The sequence below is a fragment of the Ursus arctos genome, unplaced genomic scaffold (assembly GCF_023065955.2).
Source record: "Ursus arctos isolate Adak ecotype North America unplaced genomic scaffold, UrsArc2.0 scaffold_30, whole genome shotgun sequence".
In the NCBI taxonomy this organism is placed as follows: domain Eukaryota; kingdom Metazoa; phylum Chordata; class Mammalia; order Carnivora; family Ursidae; genus Ursus; species Ursus arctos.
This window is the reverse complement of record NW_026622986.1, coordinates 10,039,950-10,063,760: the sequence shown is the minus strand read 5'-3', so window position 1 is coordinate 10,063,760 and position 23,811 is coordinate 10,039,950. Positions and strand designations below refer to the sequence as shown.

Here is a 23,811-nt window from a genome sequence, read left to right as displayed (position 1 = left end):
CCCAAAAGGGGCATTAACCACACATGTCAGGGCGGCCCCCGGCCAGGGTTCTCGGCAAGAAGGCACACATTGTCACTGTCGCACTCGCTCACTCAGGTTCCCCCGTCTGGAAGCACTGGTATAATGAATGCACTGACACTCACAAGCGCTGACCTCATTCCAGACTCCGCAAAGCATCTTCAGCAAATCAGTGCATCACGACCCCAGGGTTTTCCCTCAGACCGTCCTCAAGTAAAACCGGTGGCATTTCTAGTGTTGGGCACAGTGGGACACTTCTTTTCTGATGATGACTTGTTTTCATCATATCGATGTTCTACCGCCCCTACTAAAAAGTCTTGGATAGTCTTCAAGATTATACCATTAACCGTCAATGACCTACTTCCTTTTTTTTCTTTTTTTCTTCCCTATATTTTGGCACTTTCCTCTAATTGTTGGGGGCAGGAGAGAATGGTAACTTCATATTTTCCAACTCCAGATCCATCCCAGCATTCCATCAGCACTGTCTTATGTCCTCTCTATTGGAAAAACCAATCTTGTAATCATCTTTGATAATTAAGATACATCAACATAATTTTCTATTTTTCTTGGGCTTTCATCCCCCACTAGATTTCCCTAAAGCTGGAACCCATATCATCATGTGTCCTTAAAAACTGTGTAATGAACCTTAGTCAGAAGTCCTTCTTTGTGTGACCAGTTCCAACCCTCCAAGAGCTCCCTTTTCCTTCACGGTCCAAATAACCTCATTAGTTTACCTACGGGGAGACAGCACTGCCTAATGAGAAGAGCACAGATTTTGAAATGAGACAGAGCAGCTCTGCCGTACTCACTCCCTGGTCTTGGCCAGGCTATTTAATGGAATGAGATTAAATGCAATGACATAAGTAAAACACCTAACCCATAGCAGCCAATCAACAGATGACAGCTTTATTAACACTCTTCGACCTCATTTTCATCACTCTACTTCTCACTTCCTCCAATCCAGCAAACTTTTTGAGGTTCTATAATGAAAAGAATACAGGCTTTGGTGAGAGACCGGTCTCCTGATTCTGCCACATGCCACAGGCACAACTTACAAGATAGGAGACCCTGGGAAATCTATAAAATACCAATTTAAATTATATGTATGTGTGTACCTATATGTAATGTATAAACATATAAATACAAATATATAAACATAAATACATATTTTATATATTTATATATACATATTTATGAATAAGTATATAAATATATGTATATATAAATAGAAATACATATATATTTATACATATATATAAATATAAATACATACATATATAAATGTTGGTGACAAATGACATTAATTGAGTGCATACAATTTCCTGGACATTAGGTTAAAAACTCAACATATATATATATATACATTTCTATATATTTATATATTTAATATTTATATTTATATGTCTATATATAATTTATGTTTGTTAGTGACAAATAACATTGAGTGCATACAATTCCCGGACATTAGGTTAAAAACTCCACATGCATGGTTTCATTTAATTCTTACAATAATCGTATAATGTAATAAGCACTACGATAACTTTACAGGCGAGGAAACTGAATTTTTAAGCAACTTACCTTAAGCCCACAGCTTGAAAGGATTCTAATGCCAGCACATACGGACCTGATGTCCACACTGCCAATCACACTATACCATGCTGCCCCTTAACTCTCTTATTTAACCTTTGCCGTTAAGTCTTCTTAGCTGTCAAATAGAAATACTATCTGTGACTCACTTACTTTTGGTGGTGGCTAACTGAAATCTGTCTAAAGCACTGGAAACGCACCAGATGCTCAAAGATTACCTTCCCCCTTCCCACAACCTTTCCTTTAATATTCTTGTTTTATTTTATGCTGCTTATTTATAAACAAGAAAACTGCCCACTTCATGTCCACATCCGCTAGCTTGCTCTTCAGTCCCGATACCGTGCCTTCTCTGACCACCCAAAACCTCAGGTAGGTCGGAAAACAATATCCCCAGGCTCCAATCCATTGGTTTTGAACACTTAGGACTACACCACATCTACAAAGCCCATACCCTAATTATAGCCACAGATATTTCCAGAAAACTACGGTCACATCTTGCAAGGTTAACTAAGGATATTATTCCTCTATGTTCTGTACAGGAAACGATGGACTATGTTAGAAGCTGAAGAACACGATTCAGACACTACTGAATCTTTCTTATTAACAAAATGTCACCACAGCACTGACTAGAATTCATAGTACTTTCAAAATTTTATGCAAAACCTAAAAATAAACCAGCCAACAAAACAAGACTTATTAAAATTAAGTATCACTTCCTATTCACATTAACGCACACAGGGGCACCTGCGTGGCTGAGTCTGTTAAGCCTCTGCGTTCGGTTCAGGTCATGATCCCAGGGTCCTAGGAGAGAGCTCCACATCAGGTTTCCTGCTCAGCAGGGAGCCCGCTTCTCCCTTTCCTTCTGCCCCTCCCCGCTTGTGCTTGCTCTTTCTCTCTCAAATAAAATCTTTAAAAGAAAAAAATTAACACTCCCAAAAACAGAATAAACTCATGTTTATTAAAGAACTACATTGAACGTCAAATTATAACCATTAGCAAAAATAGCCCTTTAGCAACAAAGCCTCCAATAGTAACACAGCCATGATTATCTGTACAGGCATGGTAGGTAACACCGGTAAAATATCCTAACAGTGACTGGAGTTAAAAACCAAATGTGTACAGGGACTGACATTAGCAAGATGGTGGAATAGAAAAACCCCAGGCCCTTGTTACCTTAGGAGAAACTTAACAACAATGTTTAAAGACCTAATTGTCTCTGACAACTCCAGAAACCCCTTAAGTGGTTGTATCACCTAAGTGAGTAAAAGCCAAAAAGAGCCACATTGAAGCAGACAGAGTTCATTGCATTTCCCTACCTTAATCCCCTTCCCTCATTCGATGAAGAACAATCAAGGAAAAAAATAAAAAAAAACAAAAGAAACAAAAAAACAACCAATACCCAGTTTCTCCCCAGGGGAGGGAAAGAGAAAAGAGGAACATGCATTCAATGATTTGGCATGCTAAAGGGATGTCCGAAGGACTAGGTTTCTCTCTTGTCTGGCTATAAATGCTCACAGGAAGGCAGCATAATTTGGATGCCAGGTTGGAGGCTGCTGAGAAGAAAGTCAAACACTGAGGCACATAATAGCATCAGGGAGACTGCACGGTCACAGGCAGATGCCAAAGAGAGGAAAGAGATTACGAGAGCCTGAGGAGAAAACAAAAGCCTCAGAAATTACACACACAAGCCCAGAAAATATGTATCTCCAGAAAAAGTTGGAGGGGTTCACAGGATCTCTAATCAGGGTGATTAGTGAAGGTCTTGCACTCCGTGAAGCCCGTCAGTTAAGACTAGAAGAGATCATTGTCTTTTCAAATGCCCAGATCTCAACAAAAGATCAAAAGGCCTACAAAGAAACTAGTAATGATGGTTCTGGTTCGATCAAAGGAACAAAATAAAGCACCACAACCAACCCTAAAGAAATGGAGATTTAGAATTACCTGACAAATAATTTAAAACAATTATTCTAAAGATGCTCAATGAGCTAAAAGACAACACAAACAGATACCTAAATGAAATCAGGGAAACACCACGTGAACAAAGTAAGATATCAACACAAAAATAGAAACTTTCATAAAAGATAAACTTTGGAGTTGAAGAATACAATAATTAAACTGAAAAATTCACCAGACAGATCCAACTTCAGATTTGATCAAGCAGAAATATCAGCAAATTAGAAAACGTGAAATTACTGAGAGGAATAAAAAAAATATATATATATATGAAGGAAAGAGCCTATGGGCCATAGAGGACACCATAAAAAGACTATATATGCATTATGGGAGACCCAGAAGGAGAAGTAGGAAAGAAACAGAGAGACTATTTAAAGAAATAATGACTGAAAATTTTCCAAATTTGAGGCAAAATGTGGACATATAAATTCAAGAAGCTGAAGGCACTCCAATTAGGGTAAATGCAAAGAAACTTACACTGAGACATTATAATTAAACTGTGAAAAGTCACAGAAAAAACAATCTTGTAAGCAGCAAGAGAAAAGGGACTCATCGTGTAAAGGGGGACTTCTAATTCTTTAAAAGCCGATGTCTTTGCAGAAATTTTGCAGGTCAGAAGGCAGTGATAATGGTATATTCAACATGGTGAAAGAAAAGAACTGCCAACCAAGAATACTATATCTGTAAAGTTATCCTTTAAAGATGAAGGAGAAACTAAAACTTTCCCAGCCAGATTAACAAATGCTGAAAGCACCATCAGATCTGCCCTACAAAAAATACTAAAGGGAGGCCTTCAAGCTGAAACAACAACACAAAACCATATGAAAATATAAAGCTCTCTGGTAAAGGCAAATATCTGGGCAAATATAGAATCCTACAGTGTTGTAATGTTGGTGCATAAATCACTTTTAATTCTTTTACAGAATTTAAAAGGCAAAAGCATTAAAGTATAAATCTATATTAACAGACACATGATATAAAAAGATATAATTTGTGACATTAGTAACATAAAGTGGGGAAGTGGGGGCAGAGACATAAAGGAGTAGAGTTTTTGTATGCAACTAAAGTTATCAGTTTAAAATAGATTGTTAAAGCCTGAAGATGCTTTACGTAATGCCCATGGAAACCACCAAAAAAAAAAAAAAAAAAAAACTATAGAAAATACACAAAAGCCAATGTAAAGGGAATCAAATCAAAGCATGTGACCAAAAAAAAAAAAAAAAAAAAAAAAAAACCTCATTAAAACACAAAGAAAAGGCCATAAAGGAATAGGGTCAATAAAGGAAAAGAGGGACAAAAAAGTAAAAAGACATACAGAAAACAATTAAGAAAACGGGAATAAAAAACCTCTTTATCAGTAATTAAGTGTAAATGCACTCCCTAATGAAAAGAAATAGAGTAGCTGAATGGGAAGGAAAAAAAAAAGCCCAAAACCCAAGACCAACCAAATGCTGTTTACTACAGTAGACTCACTTTAGACCTAAAGATACACACAGGCTGAAAATGAAAGGATGGAAAAAAGATATTCCATGCAAATGCTAACGAAGAGAGAGCAAGGTGGCCATACTAATAGACAAAGTAGACTAAGCCAAAAACTAACAAAACACAAAATAGGATATTATATAATGACAAAAGGGTCAACTCACCATGAAGCTTTGACAGTCATAAATATGCATACACCTGACATCAGAACTCCTAAATACATGAAATAAACACTGACAGACTTGAAGGGTAAAACAGACATCAACACAGCAGTATCATAAGACTTTCAATAGAAAGAACGACCAGACAGAAAATCAATAAGGAAACAGAGGATTTGAACAATACCATAGACCAAATGCACCAGTCATATACAGAACACTCTATTCAACAACAAAATACACATTTTTCTCAAGCACACATGGAACATTTTCCAGGACAGACCACATGTTAGACCACAAAACAAGTCTTAACAAATTTAAGAAGTCTGAACTCATACCAAGTATCTTTTCTGACCTCAATGGAATGAAACCAGAAATCAAAAACAGAAGGAAAAATAAAAATCCACAAATATGTGGAAATTAAGCAACACACACTTAAACAACCAGTGAGCCAAAGAATAAATCACAAAAGAAATTAGAAAATATCTTCAGACAAATAAAAATGAAAACACAACATATTAAATCTTATGGGATGTAGTGAAAGCAAGTGCTAAGAGTGAAGTTTATAGCTGTAAACACATTAAAAAAAAAGAAAAATCTAAAATCAATAACCCAACTTTATAACTCAAGGAACTACAAAAGGAATGTTAGCAAAGAAAGGAAATTATTAAAGCAGAGATATGAGAAATAGAGAACAGAAAAAAATTAATGAAACAAAAGGTTTTTTTCCAAAGACCAACAAAATTAGCAAACTCTTAGCTAGGCTAAGAATAAAAGAGAGATGACTTAAATAACTAAAATCAGAAATGAAAAAGGAGACATTATAACTGATGTCACAGAAATAAAAAGAACCATAACAGACTATTAACAACTATATACCAACAAGTCTGATAACCTGGAATGGATCGATTCCTAGAAACATTCAATCTGCAAAGTGAACGACATAAATTTAAAATCTGAATAAACCAATATCTAATAAGGAGACTGAAACAGTAATCTAAAACGTCTCAGCAAATTAAAGCCCAGGGCCAGATGACTTCACTAGAGAATTCTACTAGATATTTCAAGAATTAACACCAAAACTCCTCAAATTCTTCCCCCAAATTGAAGAGCAAGGAACACTTACAAGTTCATTTGGAGGACAGCATTACCCTGATATCAAAGCCAAACACTACAAGAAAACTGTAGACCAATATCCCTGATGAACAGTAATTTAAAAGTCCTTTAAAAATACTAGCAAACCAAATTGAACAGCACATTAAAAGGATTACACACCATTACCAACTTGGATTTATCCTAGGGATGCAAGGATGGTTCAACATATAAAATGTGATACACCATGTTAACTGAAGGACAAAACCACATGATCGTCTCAATTCATGCAGAAAAAGCATTTGACTAAACACCTTTCACAATTAAAACAATAAACTAGAAGGAAGCTACCTCAATATCATAAAGGCCATATATAAAAAATTCACAGCTAATATCATACTCAATGCTAAAAGACTGAAAGCGTTTCCTCTAAGATAAGCAAAGCATTGATGCCCACTCTCACTACTTCTATTCAACATAATACTAGAAGGCATAATTGTTTTGCAATTTGGCAAGAAAAAATAGATAAATAAAAGCAGCCAGATTAGGAAGGAAGAAGGAAAATTATCTCTATTCACAGATGACATTACATGATCTTATACGCAGAAAACCCAAAAGATTGTGTGCACACACACACAAATTATTAGAATGACTAAACAAATTGAGCAAAGGTGCAGGACACAAAATCGTCACAAAAAATCAACTGAGTTTTCAAACACAAACCACAAACAACCCTGAAAGGACATTCATAAAACAATCATACTGACAATAGCATCAAAAAGAATGAAATACTTAGGAATAAACTCAACCAAGAAGTCAAAGACCTATACATTGAAAAACTATAAAAATACTGCTGGAAAAAAATTAAAGAAGATGCAAATACGTGGAAAGGTATCTGTGTTCACAGACTGGAAAACTTAAAATTGTTGAAATGTCCACAGCAGCCAAAGCAATCTATAGATTCATTATAATCACTATGAAAAATCCTAATGACATTTTTTGCAGAAACAAAAAACTGCCCTAAAATTCATATGGGATTTCAAAGAACTCTGAAAGCCCAAAACAATATTAAGAAAGAAGAAAAAAGTTTGAGGCCTCACAACTCCTGACTTCAAAACGTATTACGAAGCTACAGTAATCAAAATCGTGTGGCACTGGCACAAAGACAAACATAGAGACCAATGAAACAGAATACAGAACCCAGGGGGAAAAAACTCTCAGACTTACAGTCGAACGATCTTCAATCAAGGTGCCAGGACTACTCAGTTGGGAAAGGACAATCTCTTCAACAAGTGGTGTTGGCAAAACTGAATACTCACGTGCAAAAGAATTATGTTGGATCTTACCATACACCATATACAAAAATCAACATGAAATAAGACCTAAACAGAACACTGAAACTATAAAACTCTTAAAAAGAAGAGAGTTAGGAATAAGCTTCACGACACTGAATTTGGTAACAATTTCTTGAATGACACAAAAGCACAGGCAACAAAAGTAAACATAAATAAATGGGGCTACATAAAATCTTTTAAAACTTCTGGGAAACAAAGTAAACAGTCAACAGAGTGAAAAGACAATCTACAGAACGGAAGAAAATATTTCCGTATCATATATCTGATAAGGGGTTAGTATCCAGAATATATAATGAGCACCTACAATTCAACAAAAATAAATATATGAGCAAAGAACTCAAACAGACATTTCTTCAACAAGCCATGAAAAGATGTTTAATGTCATTAATCATTAAAGAAAGTACAAACAAAATCACAAAGAGGTATCACCTCACACCCATTTACTATCCAAAACAAAAACAAAACAAAACACAGAAAATAGCAACTGTTGGCAATAATGTGGAGAAACTGGAACCCTGTGCCTTGTTGGTGGGAATTTACAATGGTGCAGCCACTATGGAAAACAGTATGAAAGTTCCTCAAAAAATTAAAAATGGAATTACCACATAACCAGCACTTTTGCTTATAGACCCAAAAGAACTGAAAGTAGGATCTCAAAGAGATATTTGCAAATCCATGTTCACTGCAGCACTATTAACAACAGCCAAGAGGTTAAAGCAAATCAAATGCCCATTTAGAGATGAATAAACAAAATGGGTGTGTGTGTGTGTGTGTATAATTATTCACCTTAAAAAAGAAGGAAATCTAGGGGTGCCTGGGTGGCTCAGTTGTTAAGCGTCTGCCTTCGGCTCAGGGCGTGATCCCGGTGTTCTGGGATCGAGCCCCACATCAGGCTCCTCCGCTGGGAGCCTGCTTCTTCCTCTCCCACTCCCCCTGCTTGTGTTTCCTCTCTTGCTGGCTGTCTCTCTCTCTCTCTCTGTCAAATAAATAAATAAATAAATAAATAAATAAATAAATCTTTAAAAAAAAAAAAAAAAAGAAGGAAATCTCGTTGCAATCTACAACGTGAGTGAAACCTGAGAACATTATACTAAGTGAAATAAGCCAGTAGGGAAAAGAAAACTACTGCGTGACTGCACTTACGTAAGATATCTAAAGTAGCCAAAGTCATAGAAATAGAAAGTGGAATGGTGGCTGCCAGGGGCAAGAGGGTGAGAAAAATGGGGAGTTGTTTGATGTGCACAGAGTTTCAGTTTTGCCACATAAAAAAAAAGTTCTGGAGATCTGTTACACACCAATATGAATATACTTAACAGTACTGAACCAGACACTTAAAAATGGTCAATATGGTAAATTTTATGTTATGCACTTTACAGTTAAAAAAAATGAGTGCAATACTTGAAGACAGTCTAAGGAAGAAATGAGATTACTACAAATTAATAGTAGCCAGAATAGTTGCCCAATAATAGTAGCCAATAATAGTTGCCCAATTATTATCAGAGATGGGAAAGCTTAAACAAACTGATTTAAGCAACACTTCCAAATACAAGGCAGCCTTCCTTGTAGAGCCCTTACAGCAGTCTTGGAACTCAAGGCTGAAACACATAATATTGTTGTAATTAGGAGACGCCTGCGTGGCTCAGTTGGTTAAGGATCTGCCTTTGGCCCAGGTTATGATCTCGGAGTCCTGGGATTGAGCCCGCCATCAGCCTCCCTGCTCAGTGGGGATCCTGCTTCACCCTCTGCCCCTTACCCTATTCACGCTTGCTTGCTCTCTCACTTTCTCTCTCTCCCTCAAAAAAATAAAATCTTTTTAAAAATTCATTATTGTACCTAAAGTCACAAACACTTTGTTAGAGAGCAGGTACTAATACCAGGGAATTCGATTATAAATTTGGGGTACAATAAATGGTTTCAACCATCACTACCATTTATAAATGACAACCCAATTGCTATATCAAAGTAGATAATGTACATTTCATGACACTCATTGAATTTTGGACAGTTTTCTAATTGTGATTAGATAGTGGTGATACCCCACAATATCTCTGTGACTTCTCCCCTTCCAGGCACATAGGACCTGTTTTGACCAATAAAAAGAAAGCATCAGGTTTGTCACTCCCACGAAGACACATTAAAGAGCCACTGAGAGAATCTTACATCTCCTCCTTCCCGAGCTGTCCAATGTTCAAGAGAATGGCACCTCCATCAGTTCACGTCCTGACAGAGGATGACACGGAGCTGAGAGCCCCACCAACGTGTAATGATAACAGCATGAGCCAGAAATAAACATTTATTGTTGGAGTTGTTTGCTGGTAAAGCACAACCTAACCCATCCTGACATACTGGCCATCTGCGAAAAAATCAGTGGTATAATTTTTAAACAATATAAGTCATTTGTCTAAGAATTTACATTGTTACTTACTAGGTACTAATTAATACTGTTTGGTTCAACCCAGTAGTTCCTAAAAATAGAGTCTACTAAAAACATCTGCAACGAATCTGGGTATTTATAAACATGATTTCATGTGTTTACTCACTTGACAACAGAAATCACGCAAATTGTCTAGTTTTGTCAGTTTCTCAGGCTCTAAAACATGGCATAAAAAATAAGCTTTCCAAAAATCCATTTTTTAAAAAGATTTTTATTTATTTACTTGAGAGAGAGAGAGCACAAGCATGAGGAGGGGCAGAGGAAAGGGGAGCAGCAGACGACCCGCTGAGCAGGGAGCCCGATGCAGGACTCGATTCCAAGACAAGGCAGACGCTTAACCGACTGAGCCTCCCAGGCGCCCGCAAAAATCAGTTCTTATTTGTAAAATATTATTTAGAGTATCAAAGTTAATTGTTATTTCCTAATGATGGATAGATAACACTAAAGAGGTAAACTAAATGTCATATACAGCGGTTGTTAATGCATATTTACATACGTATTTCATAAAGCTATCACAGATAGTGGAAAAAGAAAATACGCAACTCAAAAGCACTGGACATGTATAATACAACTTTATATTAAGTTAGGTTTTCATCCACGGGGGGTCTGTCCTTACACTCTTAAAGGAAATCCTCACTTTCTCACATAAGAGTTTATGTTCGTAACATACTCATCTACTATAATGGTTCCCAAAACTGAAAACAAAAGGGAGTTAAGTCCCATAAAGAACAATTCAAAATCCTATTCTTATACAGAAAAATAGTGAATACTGTAATAACTAAAAGGGAGTCTGTTCTGTATTGGCCCTTCATGTATCACACGGTAGAGAATCTCAGAATCTATTATATACCCAAGGGTAGCTTTAAGAGTATTTCTTGTTCGTATACCTTCAAACGCTGGCTTCCTCAACGATGTCAATATTTAAACTTCATTAATATTAGTTCCTGGAATCTACTGACCATACTTTGTAAATCCTTAATTCGCATATCACAGCTCTGAAACGGATTTTCATTTCCAGAGTGAAACAAACGAATGGAAAAGGGAAAAAGCCACCATTTCCAAAGCTTCCTGTGAAGATGGAACAAAAATTAAGTTGCCAAGGAAAGTAACATGCCAGTCATTGTTCAAAACCATGGGAAACGTTTGCACAAGAGAACGTTTCACAGAATTCTGCAACGCCTTTGAGTGGATTCATAGACACGCTGTCTCACACTCACACACTCCGGAAAGAGACAACGTGATAGGGAGAGAACTTACTTTACGGTTCAGTAAGGTCAAGAAATGTTAGGATTAGAAGAATCTGACTGAACAGTCTGACTGAAAAAAAAAAAAAAAAAAAAACCAGCGTGTGCAGGGATAGAAGAAAAATACCATATGGAAGCCAGCTGTCAGTCACTTCCTAGTCACACATTCTTGAGAGGGAACAGGCCCACACAAGACACAGCAGAAGACACAGCGCACATCGACACGGCTCAAATGGGTCAAGTTTCACAAGTCTTTCCCCAAATGGTATCTTAGTGGAGTCCCTTGGCCTCCGTTTCTAAAGTGTCCGCGCAGACCCCCAGCCCATTCATGTTTCTTAGTGCTGATCGCGATCTGCGTGTGTATGTCTCGTCCTGGGTCAGCCTTCCCTGGCCCAACACGGGCGCAGGAGGGCAGGCACTCGAACTGCGAGGCTCACTGCTCTGCTCCTACCCTCTCGGCACAGCGCTTGCCGTAGGAGGTTCTGTAAACACTGGCTGAATGAACGAGAGAATGAATGAGTGAACGCCGGAATCTCCAGGTTTAGCTGTGATAATATCATACAAGGTATCTTCTGCCTTATGCCGGTTCCTGGCTGTCCTGCCCGAAGGAGGAAGTCGTGCAGATCTCATTGATCATAACGTAAAACACTCGGCAGGCCAAAGATAGAGGAGGCAACTTCCCTAATTAACTGAAGACATTAAAAGGCTGGCATTTAGGTCCCGTGCCCTTTGGCATTTCCAGCTTCCTGCTCTCCCCACCCCCACCTATGCTGGAGCCCGTCAGCCCGCCTCCTTAGCGCACTCTGCATCACACGTGGATTGGATCATACCTGTGCTCGTCGCACAGCTGCTTTCTCACACACACATCCACGGATCTGGGCCTTCGCACCGTTCAAGGGCCTGGCCCATCTTCCTCCTTGTGGGGGAAGGCGGGCCGGCTCCTCTGTGATCACCCTTTGTTCCCTTCCATCGGGAAGCCTGGCATGGACCACTGGCTCAGCCAAGAACACAGCCCACACTCTACTACTGTATTTGAAAATGTTTTCTGATTAAAAAGTTTTCTAAGTTTATTTAAGTTTCTATTTAAAATTTAATAGCACTTACCATATATCCATCTCCCAAAAAGAGAGGAGGAAAAAATATTATATAACCACAAATTAGTCATTGTAAACCAAGCCTCTGTCCTGTGCAGCATTTCCTACTGGATATAACAGATTAATCCATTATCTTTACCCCCAAATCCTAAACTGTTCTGATTTTATCTCCCTGAACAATTCCCCCCTGATAGCCTTATTTTGGAGAGATATTTGCTTAAGTATTTAGGGATGTAGAATACTGAGCTCTGTGACTTATCTAAAATCCTTCAATAGACAGATGGGGGCGGCGGGGGGTGGGGGCAGAAGGAAAAGACACAGGAAGCACAACAGGCACAATGTTACCAATTTGTTGGCTCTAAGGTGGGCATGGGGTAATCACCGTACTGTTCTATTTTTCTGTATGTTTGAAATTTTTTGTGATTAAAAGCTTTAAAAAAAAAAAATAGAGAACACCCAAGTCTCCTGGCCTCCCCTGTCTCAGAGCTGGGTGTCTCCTTTGGACCCCTCTCAGCCCGCTTAGGAAATGCACTTGATCCTGGAATCTGTCTGTCCCCACTTCAACCCCTCCTGCGCGCTGCCACCAGCCTCATCTTTCCAGAATCCTAAATGGTGGCATTACTGTTCTAAGCAGACCTCTCTGATGATTCAACAGCCCTTTCATGATGCAGTTTAAACTCCCTAAAACGATACCATGCCCCCTGTCCCTAACAGTTTCTTTCATTGCAAAAATCACCCCAACACCCTCTCTCAAAGCTCCTATAACTTCCTGCAGATCCCCGCACACACTGCTATCTCATGCCTCTGCGTAACTTGCTCCCTCAGTTCTTCTACTTGCTTCAAAATATGGGTCTAACTGCACGTAACCGCACGTTTATTGTCACACCGCCCACTGCTGAGCAGTGTGAGCACAAAGGACCATCATGAGTGACAAGAAAGTCTAAATTACGCATTCCTCCAGTCTCTTATTCAAACGTGCAGATCACTATCCAGCAATTCCTTTTAGCAGCAGCAGAGGGGGCCAGAATTTCACTTTTAACAAGGAAAACTAAAGCCCTGCGTTATAACAAAAGCAACTTTCACAACTTCAGAGAATGCAGTGTTAAAGCTCTAAAAAAATCTATTTCTAACAAATAGGGAATGTGAAAATGAAAACATCCGGTATTAACTTAGTTTGAATAGGGTTTTTTTATTTAAAAAAGAAACCACATGATAATGCACCCAAAATTCTCAATGTGATTATACCACTCAACCAACAGTTAAACTCGTAGGAATTTATCCAAGAAATAGTCAAAGGAGGATGCAACAATCTAAATAAAATACAAAGAGAAAAGGTTCAAGTTTTTTAATGACACTAATCCTTATTGCAGAGTTCCGGCCTCGCTCACAATAGCAACATAGAACAGGTGTTTTGACTCCAATCTATCTGCACTTACGCGAGGCACCTCTACTTCCCACCACCTCTTTATTCCAACATTCCTCATTTGTCTTACTCTTGGCCTTCTGGTCTACCTTTCCTAAGCTAGTTCCCAGCCCATCTTTAGTTTTGATTTTGCATTTCCAGAAGGGTACTGACAACTTGAACCTTTTAGACAGGACTGTAGATCTCAAATTTCCTGGAACTTTCAAAACTCACCTCTACCTTTTGTGAATTAACTTACACGTTTGCTTATAGTTATCCAAAATTTATCAAAGTCCTATGATTTGCCTGGTACTCTATCAGGCTACAGAAGGGTATACCAAACGGTAAACATACTCAGATTGGATTACCTTAAAATTAATTCCACTTCTAAAATTCTGAATCTGTGCATCTAGAGTTCATTCTGTGGTTTTACTCATTACCTTCAGGGACTCAAGTACACTAGGGCATGTCTTAGAATATTCTGAAGCAGGCATCCTATGTGGACGGTAATCGCTGTTAGAGCTCATCCTCATCGGAAGGATGGAGGTTGGGACTGAAAAAGAACGGAACCCCCCAGAGTACCTAGGAATTTTGTTAGGCTTTCTAAAGATGTTAAAAATCAATTATTACTTAAGGCTGGGTCAAATTCCAGGAAACCAGCATCAATTCTCATAAACGAAGTCTCCCCATTAAAGTCCTCCATTTTCCAGACAATCTGCTACCAGTCATTGTTTTCTTCAATAAGCAATAGGTAAAAACGCAAAAAATCGGTCTCTATGCCAAAGCATTAAGAGGCAACTAGATAAGATTGTTTTCCAAGTTGGCAAAATCATCTCTTACCAGTGAAAACTCAATAGAGACTTGGGACTATCCGACATCTGAAAAGGCAGAGGGATATTAAACAGTGAATAATCTCCTGATAAGGAAAGCTTCCAAGTCTGACACACCTGTCCGGCAGAAACCCCCACTGACCTGACAGCTGCAAGTGTATTCTGTTTCCTAAAAAGAGCCTCTTCTCATTTGCAGCTCTTTAAAGATTTTTGGTTTTAGTAAAAATAAAATAATAATAATAATAATATAATACGACAAGAGGAAATGTAAAATGCCAAGGGGAGCTGCTAGCTAAAAATGGACTGGGGAGAGTAGAATTTTACAGCTGGAAGTTTGCTGGAAAAGCTCACACAGTTAGCCAGATCAATGTAAAAAAAAAAAAAAAAAAAAAAAAGACAAGGACTCTAACTTCTATGCAGCCTAAGAAATTGGGGCCAGACTGGAAGAGGAGTGGGTTAATCAGAAAGAGAGAAAATAATAAATCTGGGCTACGCTATCTCAACATCAAGGAAACTTGTAAATGTCATGTGGAAAACAGGTCTGCTAATTACTTTTCCTTACCACTAGACAGGCTTCTACTAAGATTTACAATGAAAAATTCTTCCTCCCTAATTTCTGCAACAGTTACACAAAGTGAACCAAGCAACTGTGTCCACCTGACTGCTCCAGACATCATTTCCTAATTATTAAAAAGATACTTCTATTATGTCTACTCCTTTGTGAGTTATCTTCGGTTGCATTCTGATCTCTTCGGATTAAGAAAATAGGGCAATGTCTCAAAAAGATTCTTTTTACTCTCCCCTAACCCACCTGAGAACATTTCTAAAACCATTAATTTCACCGAGCAGCCACGATTTCAAAGAGAAAAATCATAGCTGTCCAAGTTCTGAAAATCTTGAGAAGCATGCCTTGCGGTTCAAGTGTGTGTTTCTTTGCCCTAATCCTTGAGGAGTAAATTGCTACGGAGAGGAAGGATCTGATAAAAGGCTAGCATTTGGAAAGCAGTGACATTATTGTAACAAATGTTTAGGTGAGGGAGGGGTTACCTAAAACCCTTGCACTTCTGGTCCTAAGTACTCATTTCGCAAGGCTATGGCAAATACAACTAAATCAGTACTGCTTCGTCCTGATTTAGTAATCTGATCTCACTCTTCTTAATATCAAGGATTCCTAGATTCACTATACCTTAAGTAGTAAGTAGACTAGAGATGATTACTTAAAACCTACCAGACAGAATGATCCTGAGTGGCAATAATGAGTATTATACAGACAGTCATAAAAGAGATTTACCTCGAAATGAAACCTTGGGCAGATTATATTTAGCTGAGTAATTCTGCTACCTATAGTCTAAGTAGGTCTCCCAACCACAAGCACAGGAATGGCTGCAGGGAAAAACAAGGTAAGACTTGCTATCTTACTCATCTCTGTTAAGTGCTGGCTGTAAATCGAGGCAGCCTGCCCAAACACACAAAACCATTTAATGACGATCTAAGAGAGAGCTGTTGAATTTATGCAATCAGGAAACCTGCACGAAATTAAAGGACAAACTATTGAGGCCTCACATAGAATTGCTATGTTCTACGGATCTGAAAATGATTAAGGAATAGGAAAGGGGGACAGGGTTCCAGCAGGAATCTGCCATCAAATACCACACACCCATTTGTTGTAAAATGGCAACTAGAAATTATTGAATTTTCAGCATTTCTTCCCTTTTATTCCCCAAATTTTCATAGTCATCCTAATACAGCACAAAGGTACTTCCGGGGGAAAAGTATAGAAAAAGGATAGGAATGCATTTTTTTCTTAAGTCTACAAATTTATTATTGAAATACTTTTTCCTAGTCAATTCTACAAGTTAACTAAATTCTGATCACAGAGCTCAAAGAATCAGAGCATCTTAATCCAGAAAAATAAAGAAGTATTCTATTAGTGGGTTAAATAACTAGGAATATTTCTAGTAGTTGTTAGCTGAGCACTGGGAAGAGGAGAGGGGAGGGGTGGGCAAGGAAAGGGAGAGACAGTAAATATCACATTCAGATTCAGGTATTTTACTTCTTTTAAGACAAGTGAAGTATCATTCTATATAAACTATTCTTTGGACTTTATGGAAGCCCCTGGAAATGCTAGTCTCTGTAGAGACAGGCACGGTTGATTTTCTTGCTCTGACAATCAGAAGCATGCCTCCCTAAGGTCAGTTCAGGACACGAGGACTGTGAAAAGGAAGATTCTGGAATTCAGGACAACCAGGGAGACCATGTCTAGACAGGGAAGACGGGAGGGCAGTGGTGGTTCAGAGACAGGAAGAGGAAGTGACAGACCAAAGAGGAATCAAGGGCACATACAGCCACCCAGCAATTCCTCCCAGATGATGGACTCTGTAGGTGCTGCAGCTAAACCATCAGGATTACTGTCTTCCAGACATTTCTGCCACTCCAAACACCCAGGTTTATTAGTTATCTTTAGAAGAAAAGCCTATCGGGGTGCCTGGGCGGTGCAGTCAGTTAAGCGTCTGACTCTTGGTATCGGCTCAGGTCGTGATCTCAGGGTCATGAGATCAAGCCCTAAGTCGGGCTCCACACTGAGCATGGAGTCTGCTTGAGAGTCTCTCTCTCCCTCTCCCACTCATGCTCTCTCTCTCTCAAATAAATCTTTACAATAAAAATAAAAGCCTATTAATTCTAAGGGTTCTAATAACAAGCAAATACACCAGAGAAATATGCTTCCCCCCAGATTCTACTCCTAGGAATTTTCACTATAGACATCATTTACATGTGTTTGAAAATACAAATGTACAAGAAGACTTACAAATCATCACTGATGACCCCCCCAAAAAAAGGTAATGATCTAGAATGTTCACCAATCAGGCAATGGCTTAAAAAAAAAAAAAGAATGAAAAGTGGAAAGGAGGAGGAGGGTTGGGATAGAAAATGGAGCTAAATTTTTAGACTATATTTTTTGTACTTTTTGAAATTCATCAGCACTTACTCAATTCTTACTTACCTAAATAAAAACAAAGAATTAGACATGTTACGGCAATTTTTTGAAACTCAAATACCAAACCACAGCCCACAATTCCATCATGGGTCTCAAAGCCTATTTAAATGATCATTGTACTTAATACATTTTTATAAGTATCTGGGTGTCTTCCCCCTCTATGAAACTATAAATTCCTTAAGAACAAAGATAAATATAAATTATCTCCCACAATGCTAGGCAGAGTGATACTCATTAAATGTACACTGCGTAACTAAACAAAAACACATCTGACCTAAGACTACACGTGTACTTAGTACACGTGTAACCACACGGGCACTTGGCGAAAGTCCTGACTAAGCTCTCTGAGGTAGGTCGGCCTGACCAATGAAAAGGATAAAGATAGTTCTCAGAAACCGTATACATTTCAAAAACTTCCATGATCCCTTAGAAGATTCTAGGTTTCCTAGATCGAATTTATCCCGCACCAAGACTCCCCACAGTAGATTAAAAATCAAATGACTCATCTGGAGAGTCGATTTACACTGTGTTGAAAAGGAGCCAGGACAGACCAGTGATTCATGTCATGGCTCAGATTGTAAATAATATTATTTAGCTGGTGCCCAGTAGGGAAATCAAGGCTTGGGTGATACAAATCAATTATATTTCCTTTATATTCTATAATTATGATCAGGAAACCGGAATATAAAGTATTAGGGAAGATGTTACTACAGAATTTGTATAAAACTCCCAAAAGAAATCCTCTTTGATTTTTTCATGAGAAATATAAGCTTGTTTCCATGAATGTAACTTTTTTTACATGGGGTGCTGCCCTTACAGTGACTACATACTGAGCAAGACAGAGGATTTCTTCAAATTTCTCAAGGACCCCCGTCAACAATAAACTTTGCTCAGACAACATAATAAAACATTTTAAGTCATTTTTACAATCATTCAAAAATTGTGACAGGATTTCCTATTTTTTCATCGATAATTGCATTTCGTGATGATGCATCAAGACTTCAAACTCAATCCAACTCTTCGTATCAGGTTGTTAAAGTAACATTTTCCAAAGGCGAACTATGGAGACCATAAAACTCCGTGGTTTTCAAAGATGAAGGGGGAGGAAGGGAAAAACAAGCAGAAAACAGGACTTTTCAGGGCAGTGAAACTATTCCCTATAATACTAAAATAGAAGACACATGTCATTATACGTCTGTCCAAACCCACAGAATGTGCAACACCAAGACCGAACCTAATATAAACTGTGGACTCTAGGTGATGACCATGTGTCGGCGTGGGCTCATCGACTGTAACAAACACATCATTCTCGCGGGATATGTCGAAAACAGAGGAGGCTAAGCAAGTGGGGGGCAGAGGAGAAGGGCAATCTTTGTGCCTTCCACTCAATTTTTCTATAAACCTAAAACGGCTCTGAAAGTCCATTTTCAAAGTTTTTTAAATATTTTTTCCTTTAAACAGGCATAAATGCTTTATTAGTAAATCATTCTTTTGTAGTCAATACCTACTGAACATCATTATAGTGACACCTGTAATCTAATTTTTCCTAAGTCTAATTTCTACTTTGAATTATCAATAAACATAATACATTCTCTTCGCAATTCTTGCGATTTTCTATTACGTTCCTTAAGGTGTTCCAGCATGTATTTTTACTGAAGCCACCTTTCAACTTAACCCAACCACCTCCCCACAAATCTACAAAGTGAGACTCGCTCGCAAAAAAAAACGAAAAAAAACAACAAAAAAATTCTTACATGCAAATTCTTGACAAAACCTTTCTTGTAGCATATGAACACTGAAGGTAGCATGAAACAGGGGAGATTGGTACACTGATCTCATACCATTAAGAATTTTTCAAAACTCACTGTTATGTTGGTGGTAGTTTGCAAATAACGTTCTACCAAGTGTCTTCAAGGATTCTCTAGGACGCTCTAAGTAAATCTCCGTCAACGTCTGTTGATTCATCTTGAATGAATGAATCCAATGAAACTTTCTGATTTAATAACCTTCTGGATAAACACTGTCTCTATGTAATCTTGTCATCGACAGGGCTACTAAACATAGTATTCAGAAGTAAAAATGTTTTAAATTTTCTTTTCTTCACTAGGCTCTAAGAGTGTTCAAAATTTCCTGGCAGGCTGGCAAACGCAGCAATTTTGAATTCTAGGACGTATTTGGGCTTTAGCAAGGAATCGTGTGGCCTTGTAACTAGCTGGCCACGTGAGTCATTCTAAGGGCTATAACTGAATTCACGAAGGTATTTTGCTTATTCTGCCCTACCAGACCTTTAAAAAATTACAAATCTATGCAGCATAAGGCGAACATTGTGTTTTAAGGCACCAGAATCGTCTACTTCGTACCTCTGCTTCACGTAGTAACATTCCATGCAAATGAGGTTTTCGGGTTAAGAAAGAATTATTAAGGTATACAAGTTCAAATGTGAGATCATCTTTTATTATATTACCTAAGTAACGCCAAACTCTTAACTTTAGGCCTCTATGTTCATCTTGTTAATTTACTGCTTTTGGGCTTTAATTCAAAAGCTTTTCATTATGATGGGAGAATAAGTATCTCAAACTTGAATCATTTAAAATATGAAGAATTTAAAGGGACTTTGGTACGTACGGTTTTAAAATATCATTTTTTCAACATATTTTTAGGTTACCTTCATTTTAATAATGTTTAAAATAATAAGTAAAATAGGAAAAGATAAAACATTAGTTTTCATTTAACTTAATTAAAATTCTAGAAAAGTAATACATTATAAAATTACACTCTTTGTAATCAAAACTTTGGCAAAATAACTTTTGTAAAGCTTTGAGATTAATGGTCCTTTTAAAATTTTATTATGTCCCTTAATGAAATGAAATTCAATTATTTGTTTTTAGAAATAAACAGTTTTATTTCTTTAAAAATAAAAAGTCCTAAAATCTCATCAAAATCAGACCTTGGCTTATGAGTAACTTCACAAGTCAAGCACAATAACTGTAGCAGGTATGGAAATTAATACAATCAATTTATGTTCCACTTACCACCTAATACTGCAGGAAGAGGAGAAAAAAAAGAATAACTAGAAAAGCTGGATAAGCCTTTTTTTTAAAATGTCTGGAAGCTTAAAAAAAAAAAATCAATCTCCCAAAGTGGGACTTGAATGGCCAAGATCTAGAGGAAAAGGGAAATACCTGGAGATGCACCCAGCATTCCACGCGGCCTTTCCCTGAGCACATTCCCAATTCGTAGCGGTAGATAAGAGGCTGAAAGGATAAGACATCTGTCAGAAAGCAGAGGCCTTCAAGAGAACCTCTGTCAGTCTGACAGGGCTGGAAGACAAAAACTGGAGTTCAGGACGAGTAAGGCAGCTAGGGCTTGAAGGGTCAAGATTCCAGAGAGAAGAAAAGCACACAAAAGTGAGGCCAGCAATCCGAGCTACTTTTTGGCTCAAGTATTCACTGATTCCTAAACAAAAGCATGAGGTAGAGAAGTTGAACAGAACGCAGCTGCGAGGAGACTGAGAGGCTGAGCAGAGTTACGGTCTGTCTCACCAGACCAGAGAGATAAAAACTGGAGTTTGGGGCCTAACATGGGAGACAGGCACAACTAAACCCCACGGGCTTTCAGTTAGGACCCCTAAAGGCCTGCACCCAGTTGAGACCTTGAAAGAACTCCACCTGGGGGGTAAGGGAAAGTTGGAAATACACGAGGTCTTACATAAGGGTCACACTCTCAATGGGCTCAACCTCTGACTGGATTAAGGTGACTGCCTCCATTCTAACTGCCTGTCAGAAACTAAACTATCACAGAGCTGCTTCAGTTTTCCATACTGACCCATATTCAGTCAAGAATTACTCGACTTGGGGCACATGGGTGGCTCAGTTAGTTAAGCAACTCTTGATTTTGGCTCAGGTCATGGTCTTGGGGGTTGTGAGACAGGGCTCTGTGCTCAGCAGGGAGTCTGCTTCTTTCCCTCTCCCCCTCCTCCCACTCATGCACACGTGTGCACACACACACTTGCCCTCTCTCTAATAAAACTAAATCTTGGGGCGCCTGGGTGACTGAGATGGTTAGGTGTCTGCCTTTGGCTTCGGTCATGGTCTCAAGGTCCTGGGATCGAGCCCCACATCAGGCTCCCCCACCACCGCCCCCCCCCCGCCGGCTCAGCGGGTAGCTTGCTTCTCCCCCTCCCTCTCCCCCTGCTTGTATGCTCTCTCTGTCTCTCTCTCAAATGAATAAACACAATCTTTAACCAAAAAAAAAAAAAAAGAAAGAAAAAAAAAGATTTTTTTCCTTTTTTTTTTTTTTTTGGTTAAAGATTGTGTTTATTTATTTGACAGAGATAGAGACAGCCAGCGAGAGAGGGAACACAAGCAGCGGGAGTGGGAGAGGAAGAAGCAGGCCCCCAGTGGAGGAACCTGATGTGGGGCTCGATCCCAGAATGCCGGGATCAAGCCCCGAGCCGAAGGCAGACGCTTAACGACTGCGCCACCCAGGTGCCCCAGAAAAAAAATCTTTTTAAAAAATTACTAGACTTTTCAAGAGACAGAACAGAAAAAGACAGACAATTGAAAGAAATTCAGAGGTAATCCAGGTAGTGGAATCATCAGATATGGACACTAATAATCAATTTATACTGAAGAAAATTTAAGCCAAGAAAGAGAAGTTCACCAGTACCAATAGCTTCCCAAGCGAATCAAATGCACGGTGACAGCAGACAACCACTGAGCGTTCTAGTCAATCAAACCTGGATTCAAATCCAAGCTCTATCACTTACCAGCTTTCTTTTCCCCTTAAAGATAGAGAGTTCATCCTCATAGTGTTATTGTGAAAATTAAGTATCTTTCACGGACTCGAACATATAATAGTCCGTAAACATTAAGTCACGTATGACGGTCTATAATCGTTACATCTGGGGCGCCTGGGTGGCACAGCGGTTAAGCGTCTGCCTTCGGCTCAGGACGTGTTCCTGGCGTTATGGGATCGAGCCCCACGTCAGGCTCTTCCGCTATGAGCCTGCTTCTTCCTCTCCCACTCCCCCTGCTTGTGTTCCCCCTCTCGCTGGCTGTCTCTACCTCTGTCGAATAAATAAATTTTAAAAATCTAAAAAAAAAAAAAAATAATCATTACATCTGGATTACCTTATCCCAGGACTAAGCTCCCACACACTCTTCATATGACAGAATAATACACTACTATCAACTCCTAACAAAAGGATCTTTCAAGTGAAAAAAATTCTTCTATTTTTGTTTTGTTTTCAATCACCAATAATATATTCTGGAACTACTCATGCTTTTCAGAAAAATTATTTTATAAACAATAAAAAGGTGTTTAATTTATACTCTGACTTCCTCCCCTAAAGAAGATCCGAGGTAGCTGGCAGAGAGATACGTATCAACAAGAAGTGGGGGCTTTTGTTTGTCCATGGGGCTGTGTTTTTATTTTTCAATGAGAAAAGAGCAGACAGACTGTGGTGGAAGATGGATACAAAAGTTGCTAGGTAAGCTAGTATGTCCCGAGCTGACACAGGACATATATAAAAACATACACCTCTGTAGATGTTGACAACGGTATTTAAGGCGCCATTATTTTGTCTGACCCACAAGCCTCTGAGGCAGGTTATACGTCCATTCTACCCCTGCTGTATCAGAACCTCATGACAAGAAGAGGACAGACCCGGGTCCAGAACTCAATGTTCTTTCCACGCTCTCCAGCTCACGCTGCCTTTCCCCACAAAGCCAAGCTGATACCGCCGAGATGACAAAGAAGTAAAACGAATCCAAAAATTGTTTTTTCTCCCCCCAGCTGTTAGTCTGCAAGCATGCTCACACATACAACGATGTGGTACGCTCCACAGAAGACAGCAGAGTGGAGCGAGGGGCTGTGGAAACATGAAGTTATCACTACACTAAGCAGCTGCTAGAGGGAAGTAAGAGCGAGCCCATGAAATGTCACAACTTCTACCCAGACTGAACAGCTGGGGCTCCTCACCTGTGACATCCACCCTCCTCCCTGGTTTCCTTCTACACTTTAAAATCTATCAGCTCAAAGTTAAACAGAGACAGTGATGTGTCGGTAGTTCACATCAGCAGCTCCCAGACAGCAGTCTTTCGTACCTCCACCCCAATTTCTACATTCCATAAGAAACTCCTCGTTCATTAACAGTTTTCTTAAAC

At 38.8% G+C, this 23,811-nt stretch overlaps 1 protein-coding gene across 2 annotated transcripts in view; it reads right to left on the bottom strand.

The window, feature by feature from the left end:
- Positions 1-23,811, bottom strand: part of MPP7 (MAGUK p55 scaffold protein 7) — a 283,281-nt gene that overhangs the window by 212,049 nt on the left and 47,421 nt on the right. For both annotated transcript variants that reach the window (XM_057304655.1, XM_057304654.1), the window contains exon 2: positions 8,432-8,621. The gene's annotated coding sequence lies outside the window, so the exon portion shown is untranslated. The remainder of the gene's footprint in view (positions 1-8,431; positions 8,622-23,811) is intronic.